Source organism: Otolemur garnettii, unplaced genomic scaffold (assembly GCF_000181295.1).
Source record: "Otolemur garnettii isolate 467f Iridium unplaced genomic scaffold, OtoGar3 scaffold00002, whole genome shotgun sequence".
In the NCBI taxonomy this organism is placed as follows: domain Eukaryota; kingdom Metazoa; phylum Chordata; class Mammalia; order Primates; family Galagidae; genus Otolemur; species Otolemur garnettii.
Window position 1 is genome coordinate 45,333,031 of NW_003852397.1, and position 9,521 is coordinate 45,342,551.

Here is a 9,521-nt window from a genome sequence, read left to right on the forward strand (position 1 = left end):
TGTTAAAAGGAGCCTGTCACACAGGTAGAAAGAACTGATTTTATCGTGTAACTCAGTTGGAGAAAATTCAAGGTAATACACAATGCCTGGCACAGTCTATTCCCTTATTTCCAAGAAGCATTAAACATAATTAAAGATAAGTAAACCCAGCCAGGTGCTGTGGCTCACTCCTGTAATCCTAGCACTTTGGGAGGCCAAGGTGGGAAGATTGCTTGAGCCTAGGATTTTGAGACCAGCCTGAGCAACATAGCAAGACCTCATCTCTAAAAAAAAAAAATAGAAAAATTAGCTGGACATAGTGGGCACACCTGTAGTCTTGGCTACTTGGGAGGCAAGAGGATCACTTGAGCCCAGCTGTTCAAGACTACAGTGAGCTGTGATTGTGCCACTGCAGTCCAGCCTGGGTGACAGAATAAGACTCTGACTCAACAAAACAACAACAAAATCTTTCCAGCCTAGTATAGAACTAACTTTCTCTCTGTCTCTCTTTGTCTCTATATTGAACAAGTTAGTGAATTAGTTATCTATTGCTGTATAACAAATTAACCACGAACTTAGCAACTTAAAAAATAATAATTATACAGTCGAATCTCCATAGTTGACCACCCCTCTACATTGATCACCTTCTTAAGTTGACCTAATCTCCATAGACTAGACTTGCACCATGTGTACATGTATGTATCAGTATAGTAGGCCTGGTTCCTGATGCTGACCACTTCCATATGCTGACAATTTGTAACAGTCCCTTGGCTGGTCATCTTACAGAGGCTGTACTGTATACTCTTTCACACAGTTTCTGTGGGTTATGAAATCAAACAGCTTAGCTGGGGCTTCTAGATCAGGGTCTAGACATTTCAGCACAGATGCCTGCTTGGACTGCAGGACTACAGCCCTCTGAAGGCTTGCCTCTGGGCTGGATGGGCAGCTTTCAATATGGCTCAGTCTTGTGGCTGGCAAGTTAGTGCTGGTGGTTGGTGGGAGGACTAAGATCTTCACTACCTGAATCCACAGGGCTTCTTGGGTATCTTTACAATGTGGCAGCTAGATTCTTTCAAATGAGTCAAGTGAATGAAAGGTGGAAGCCACAGGTCTTTTATTATGTAGCTTTCAAGGGTGCACTGTCTTGTTTGCATACCCTTTTGGATACACAGGTCAGCCCTATTCTGTGTGGCTGTGGACAGCACAAGGGTATGAATACTGAAGGGTGAAAATCATCGGGTCCCTTTGGGAGGTGGGCTCTTATAGCCAGTTTCTTAGAAAGATTCCTCCAGTAACTGCCTGTCCTTAATTTTCACGTGCGTGGAGATAGAAACGTTAGTAAAGGTTCTTTCTAAACCTGTGAAGGCTGACTAGCCAAGGCTTTTCACATAAACAGGGATGTAAAGATAAGCATATATCTGGTTCAATTTTTTTCTTTTCTTCTTCTTTTTTATTTGCTATTAATAACACCTTTCAGATGCATTGGCTGGATATTTTCATAGATACTGGTGGGTTGAACTTTTAAAAATCCTCTTAAAGGGTTGTGATTACATGTATCAAGATTTTCTTTTTGCTTCTTGCTTTTAGAATCCCACCTGTTCTTATTAACCGAAATACTTTTAATGTAACTTTCCTCTATGGAATCTACATTAGGTTTAACTGCTATTGAGATATCTAAAGGTATATAATGCCTCACACACAATAGAATTTTATCACTCATGTCACAGTCTAGGATGTAGTCAGTGGCTGGCTTTTTTTTTTTAATTCAGTGGTTCAGGCACCCACAATGCTTTCATCTTTTGGTTCTGCCATGTTTTTTGGCCACATTTTCCGCATCTCGTCTGTGGAAGGTGGAGTAAGGGTATGGAGATGGCAATGCCATTTACACTCTGCTGGAGGGGACTAGTCACATGGCTATGGCTGGTCCAAGGCAACTGGAAACTGTGATTACCACGAGGCAGTTGCTTCCCAGGTAAAAGTGTGTTTTCTAGAAGCAAGGGTTGGGATAGATTTTATAGAAAGGCAACAATCTCTACCTAAAATTTCAGATTTCAGAACTTGGCCTAAGTTTCAACAGTCCCATTTTATGAGAACTGGAATTATGTATATTTGAAATTTTGTGACAAAAATTAATATTACTTTATAGGTACAATTCAGAATAATATGAACCCAATCTCATAAATTTTTTAGCAAGAATTACATAATTTCAAAGTTGATGGCCAAGTGCATTGAAAACTGTTTATACTGTTGGTACATGGGGAGGAGTGGGCACCACTTTGGACTAGTAAACATCAAAGCCCACTATCTTTTTGAGGATTATTCTGGAGTAATGGGAGGTTTTCAGGAAATCAACCTTTTCATAGGAAGTAGTCAGCTTTGTGTGTACAAAATGTCCTCAAACTTATCTTCATGTCACTGCTCCTAGTAACCCTTAACTAGCATATATCCCACCTGTTTTGTCCCCTGTGTTAACATGGTCTCATACAGGTGGGGTACTTTTGGGTTATTGTTGTCATTGCTTTTGTAACTGTCATCATTGCTATCAGCAACACTGCTCTTTCAGCACTTAGGAGGGCCAGGCATTATATATCAGGAGGGCCTGGCATTTTGTATATCTTTTATCTCATTTAATCCTCAAGATCTTGCAAGGTGAGTACATCACCACCATTTGACCATGATGTCAATTGAATTTCACAGGCTAAAACACAGTAGTGGAGTTGGGATATAAATATATTCCTGTCTCACACAAAGCCCTTTCCCTTTCTTCCACCTTATGATATACATCAGAGTAAGTGCAATACAGTACTCTGGAGGAAATTAAGCCACATATTTCTTGATCCTTAAAACATGGGGTGGAGGTGTCTTGCTACTCTTTTGAAAATCATTTCTGATCCCAAACATGGCTTTCTCAATTCCAAACAGAAGGATTTTCTTTCAGGAGATGCTTTGACTTGCTGATAAATGGTTGAAACAGCCTTTCCCCTTCCCTTTCTTAAAACATGGGTCTCCTTTGTGAATAAATTTGCAAGCATATGGAAGAAAATGGAGCACTGGCCTGTAACTATTTTGGCTTTATAGAGGAGAATCCAATCTCCTGTGACAAAAGAGTGGCAGTATTGATAATTCTTGTGAAGTCACTTTAGAAAGAATTCATCTATTACCAACTTTCGTGAGGATTTTCATCTGCCCTACACTACCAGCTTACTGGTAAACTGGTAAATGGATCTAGTTGATACAGACTTTCTCATTTGCAGGGCTTACAAACCCATGTGGGCTTTGACAGCTCTTTGGTTTGGTCTCATTGAGTCAGTCTTCCCAGGTGCTGAAAAGAACAAGCTTTCTTTTCTTTTTTTTTTCTGATTGCATTTGTTAGGTAAAATTCCTCTTATAGTTATGTCCTGGCCCCAGGAGGTGTGCCATGTACCATGGCACTGTGCCCCTTAAGTAGGAGCACCCTCATCCCCCCCTTTCCTCCCCTCTCCTCGCCCCCTTATTCCTCACCTCTCCACCTTGAATTGATTTGAATTTTTCTATTATGTGGGCATGTATTAGTCATCTACTGGCTTCATATTGGAATTGAGTACATTGGATTCTTGCTTCTCCATTCTTGTGATACTTTACTAAGAAGAATGTGTTCCGACTCTATCCAGGTTATGAGGTGAAAGCCATGTTAATTGGTTTAATGTAACCACATTAGATTGTATAAAAAAATCAGCACATTGTATCCCACATATGCATGAATGTATTCATGATCTATGTGTATTTGACTTAATAAAAAAAAAAGAAAAGATGTAAAGCCTCCCTCTTTTTATAGCCGCATAATATTGCATGGTATACATATACCACAGCTTGTTAATCCATTCTTGGGTGAGTGGGCATTTAGGTTGTTTTTACAGTTTGACAGTTATAAATTGACCTGCGATAAATAGTCTAGTGCAAATGTCCTTATGATAAAATGATTTTTTTTTCTTCTGGGTAGATGCCCAGTAATGGGATTGCAGGATCAAATGGGAGGTCTACTTTGGGTTCTTTGAGGATCTGCATACTCTGAACAAGCTTTTAAATCAGACAACTCTGAGCTGGAATCCTGGCTCAAAAACTTCATAGCTATGTATAGTGTTTGAAAAATTACTTAATGTTTAAGTGCATTATTATTCAATTCTGTAAATAAAATGATGATGCCTGAAGAGTAAATGAGGACAAATCACTGAAAGTGATTACTTCAGGAGAGTAGTATGTCCCCAGTAGTTATTCCTACATTACATTAATATGTTGAAAAACAGTATTAGTTAAAAATACACCAAGTAACAAACATGAATGATAGATAAACTGACATTGATTTTTCTTACCTATTCTTATAAGTCTGAAGTTTGCTGGCTACTGAGATGTGAGGGCCATAATATGTGTGATTCCTTTGACTTTGTCCTGAGGGTGACAAGATGGCCTCTGTAGGGCCAGGTATTCTATCCATGTGTGAGGTGAGAGGAAGAAGGAAGGGTATAAGCTATGCTTTTCATTCTGATCAGGAAAATAATAAAATTGCCCAGAAACTCCCCTGCAATCTTCCACTGATGTCTTATTAGCCAGGTTGCATCACAGGACTATCCCTAGCTTTGAGAGAGCCTGGAAAAGGGACTATTTAGCTTTCCCAATGTCAACAGAGGAGTTGGGCAAGGACCCTCTACACAGTCTCATTTAATGGGGTGCCATGGGAGTGGTGGTGTGAGAAATACAATGGAAAAATCTGCATGATGTTGTGAAAGCACAGGGCTAAAGGCTTAAACAACTGAGAAGGAAAGTTTAAGAAAGACTCATAAGAATAATGTTTGGTAGAGAAAAGGCAGGGGCCTTCCAGGTAGTGGAAATGGGATGCAACGACACTAGAGTGTCATGTGCATTGTATGTTTGGGATTTGGTAGGAACTTGGTGGTTCTAGGGTGTGGAGGTGAGAAACTCGTATCGGCTGAATCTGTTTACCAGCTTACCAGTGAGTTGGTAGTGTGGGACAGAATGAAAAGGCTCACCGAGGCTGGCAATGGATGGATTCTTTCTAAAGTGCCTTCACAAGAATTACCAACACTGCCACTCTTTGTCACCCACTCTTAGGGTCCTCTTTCATAAAGCCAAAATGGTTACAGGCCAGCACTCCATTATTTGTGGGCCCAATGCAGTTGATGATGGTGGCAAGTGATAAGATGACTTAAAGCCAACCTTTAAAAAGCCTGTGCATAGCAGAAAGCAGTTTGGTCTTTCTCTAGCAGGTGGGGAGGGTACTAGATGGCTTTGCACAGGGGTTGAGATACTGAACTTATGTTTTAAACTGGAGCAAAGAAGTATCTGATGCTGGTTAGGGATGATGAGGGATTGGGCTAAAGCTGTTAGAACCGAAAAGAGGAGACAGCACATGCTAGACAACTTTAGACCATGGGCATGGCAGGACTTGCCCTGAATTGCTTAGAGAATAACAGAAGGGTTAAGGATGATTAACCCTGAGATATCTACTTTGAATGCATGATGATGCTGTTGAATAGAGGGAAGGAAGAATAATAGGTAAGGAGCAAGATATGAGGGAGAGGATGGTGACTTTGGTTTTAAATATACAGAGGTAAGTGGGCCTAATGGACTTCTAGAGATTGGAAATTCAATTTTGAAAGGCCAGAAGTGGGGTGGTGGAAGGTACAGTTACGTTGTAATGGTTGACATCAGCTGAAGTCAGAATGCAGAGTGGAGGAAGCCACAGCTGAAAAGAGAGTCAGAGAATTAAGAAGAAATGGAATGAGAGTGCCGTTCTGAAGCTCCAGTACTTTAGAGGAGCAGTGCAGAATGGAAGAGAAGCCATTGCGTCTGAACCCTAGTTTTTTATTTGTTACATCTCATACATTTCCTATCTTAGATGTATCCTTGTTATCTAAATGTTCCCATCTACTTTCTGTTTAGTTTTGTACCAAACAGTGAGGTATTTTCTCTAAAAGAGATTTGCAAACATAAGAACTGGTATATATATTTTTAAGCTCAAAAACAATATCAGGTCATTGTGAGAAAAATCAGAAAACATGGATAAGTAAAAATAATAATAAGGAAACCCTCATAATCCTACTACCCAGTAATAACCACTGCCATGATCTCTGTGTATATTATTCTAGGCTAATACTTTTACATGAACACAAATACATACAATGTAACATGAATTACAACTCTTTATAGTAGTGCATCCTTTCTTAAATATCATAATATACTATATCATAAAAATATTTCTGTTATGTGCTTGTCTAACAGCATTCTTTTTTGTGGATCAGTACTATTCCACCCAATCTACATATAATTTTCCACAATTATTCCCTGAATGTTAGACTTTTAGGTTGCTTATAATTTTCCCTATTATAAACAGGGCTTCAGTGAACATCCTTAGAGATGGATGTTGGTACAGTTTAGTGGATAAATGTCAGTGCTTGGAAATCTCTTTAGGATAAATGCTTAGAAAGGGACCACTGGGTCTTCAGTGATCCATTTGAGTGTTGCTCTCAATTTCCTCCCTCAAGGGTGGGTATCTCACAGGCTCCATTATAGACTTCTCCCATTCTCCTTATAACTATTGTGAAGGGGCTTCCTTTGCTCTTCCCTGCACATGACTTGCTCTCATGTTGCAGAGGGTTTGAGGAATGACCGATGTGTTGGGAGGGTGGTGAAGGGAGACCAGAAGCAAAGGTCAAACAGCAGCAGCTGATCCTGAAGAGTAAATTAATAATGCATTTCCAGCAAAGGAATAACTCCTCCCTGTGGCAGGGCCACCTGTTATGCTCTGAAGTGAAAAAGGAGAGGAAACTGGTTAAATCTCTAGGATTTAAGTTACCTACATAAAATTATTTCTTGGGAGCACAGGCTATTAAACTTTGAAATACATTCCTGGGTGTGACTTGGGAGTCTTACCTAGAAACCTTTAAGCATTTTTAGAATCTCTTTGGGCAGAGATGGTTAAGTGAACTTTCGTTTTTATGAAATGCTCCTTTTGTGACTTCCTAGGCCACTGCTAAGCCTATGAAGTCAGTATAAAACCTGGGAGATGTGTCATTACCCCAGCTTTATTGCACTTTGTTCAGGTGATTATTATTTAAGCCCGTTTTCTGTGTATGTTTGTGTGAACCATTCTGTAGAGTTGATTGAAATCTGAAGTTATTTTTCCACTTCAATTCTTTTGTCCATGAACAGTGCTTCTGTTAGAACAGAGATCCGTGTTGTTTATTGTTGTTGCTTTTGTTTTCTTATAGCTGGAAGCTTTTTCTGTCGATACAAATCCCAATTCTTCATGAAAGATCAGAGTTAGTCACATGTAATCTGTATATCCAGGTTTACTCCACGTGACGCCGTTTTCAACCTCCTGCAGAAATCACTTTGATTCTAATCTGTTTCTTTCTTATATTTTAGGATTTCTTCGGAATTATTTTCCCCTTTTCTATTTCTTTGGGCCTAAAGCTGGAAGGAGAAAGTAAAGGCAGACAGCCGAGTATTTTTTCCTCTAAATAAAAGAGCACAGAAGTGCCTGAGGAGAGATTTAGACTTTGAGAAAGCTAAAATGAATAATTTTAATTAACTCTTCTGAAACTATTTTAGATTTTTTTTGGGGGGGCCTTTATGAGCCTTTTTTTCTTGAAGCATTTTGTCAGTAAAAACTAATTTAATTATCTAATGCTACAACGATGGCCAAATCTGATTAGTAAATGAAGAAGGTGGAGGTTTTAATTCCGAGAACTGAGACCATATCATGTTGGATTTTTCGCAGGGAAGCCTTTATTCAATTGTGAAAAAATATTTTAAAAGTCAAAACTAAGTTATTCTGCTTTTTTGGATTTCATGTGAAAAATATGAGTGTATGGTCCCTACTTTTTTTGTAGGCTTGACTGTATCTTTTCCAACGTCGATATGCGAGTTTGTGATGCTATCCCTTGGAAATTAACAGTGGGTAACAGAGGTCTGTGATTCCTTACTTCAAATAATGATACTGGTTTTACCAGGGAAGAACCACTGCATGAAATGGTGATTAGCTGGAGTCAGTGCATTTGTGTAGTGAGGAGAGGAGAAACTCACCTGGGACTCTGGAGACCTGAGATCTGTTCCTGACTGCCTGAAACCGTCTCTTAGGCAACTCTTCGTCTTCCTGGGCTTGACACTACCAGGAGACCCTGACTTCTCTCTTACAGCCTGCTACTAGTTTACTGAATTTATGTGTCTAAGCCAGACTTTCTCCCCTCCCTTTTCTCATATGTATAATAACTAGTAGGAATACTTCCAAATTATAGACACAGTCAAATAAGCATTTAGTGTCAAGGATTATAATATATTCTTAAGAGCCCCTCGATGGTATGAGTATATTTAAATGTCACTTTCTAAATCACAAAACAAGTCCAGACTTGTAAAATGAAGAAGTGGGAGTTGACAGTTACTAAGATACTGCATTATTATTATTTTTAATTGAATCACTCAGTTAAGAAAAAATTCATAGGAATCAAATGCACGTAATTACGTGGTTGAGAACCCATCAGGTACACATAAGGCCTGAGGAAAAGCTTGGTAAGAAGAGGATCAAGGGGGTTTGGTTCCTCTCTGCTGTGAGCTGGCAAGTTTAGGGAAAGTGGAGAGGTGGATGAACTATAGTCTCCCAGAGAGGCCAGTCCAGGCTTCCCTTTTATTTTCATCTTCCTCCACCTTTAATCCTCAACACTCCTTTTCACTTCCTTTACTTCCTTTACCCCATTTCAATTTTCCTCTTTCACATAGGAACCTACTGTAACACATTCATCATTAAAGACAGATGAACCTGTATAAAATGTGTCATCTTGGTTTGTATATTATACTGTGGTGCTTTCTTATGTCAAACTGTGTGTTTAGCATTCCTTATACTTGGGGTATAGCTAGTTTGCTTCAGTCACAGCTCCATAGCATTTCATAGTATATTTTGCTGATCCACTTCCCTGGTGGAAGGTATCCGGAGTGTTTCTAACTCTCAGGTAGGATAAGCAATGCTTTTTGTATCAAAATATCTCTGGTGTATATGTTATATTTGAGGTGGATTGCGTGGTGATAGTTTACGTAGTAAATACTGCCATATAATTTCCCAGAACGGTCATGCTTATTTATTTTATGTCATTAGTAAAGAAAGTTTAGGAAAAACATTCATGAAAATCATTCTTAGCATACTTAAAACTATTCCCTTTTCTAAATTGCATTAAAAAAACGAGGTGTATTTGCATTTCTGTTATTAATAGTATATTTAGTATCTCTTTTCGTAATTGTTATGCATTTCATTTTCCCCTACTAGGGGTGTGTTTGCATGCATATAATTTTGGACAATAGAGTGATATAATTTTCTAAGCTGTCTCAATTCTTTTTTTTTAAACTCACCACTAGACTAATGAGGACTGTCCTAATTCTTAATATCTGCCTTCACTATCTGAGTCAGCTATTAATCTGTTAGTAAAGACAAAGGATGGCGCCTTCTCCCTGCCTCCACCACCAGATAAGGAGTTAAAAGCTTTGTTACTGCTAGT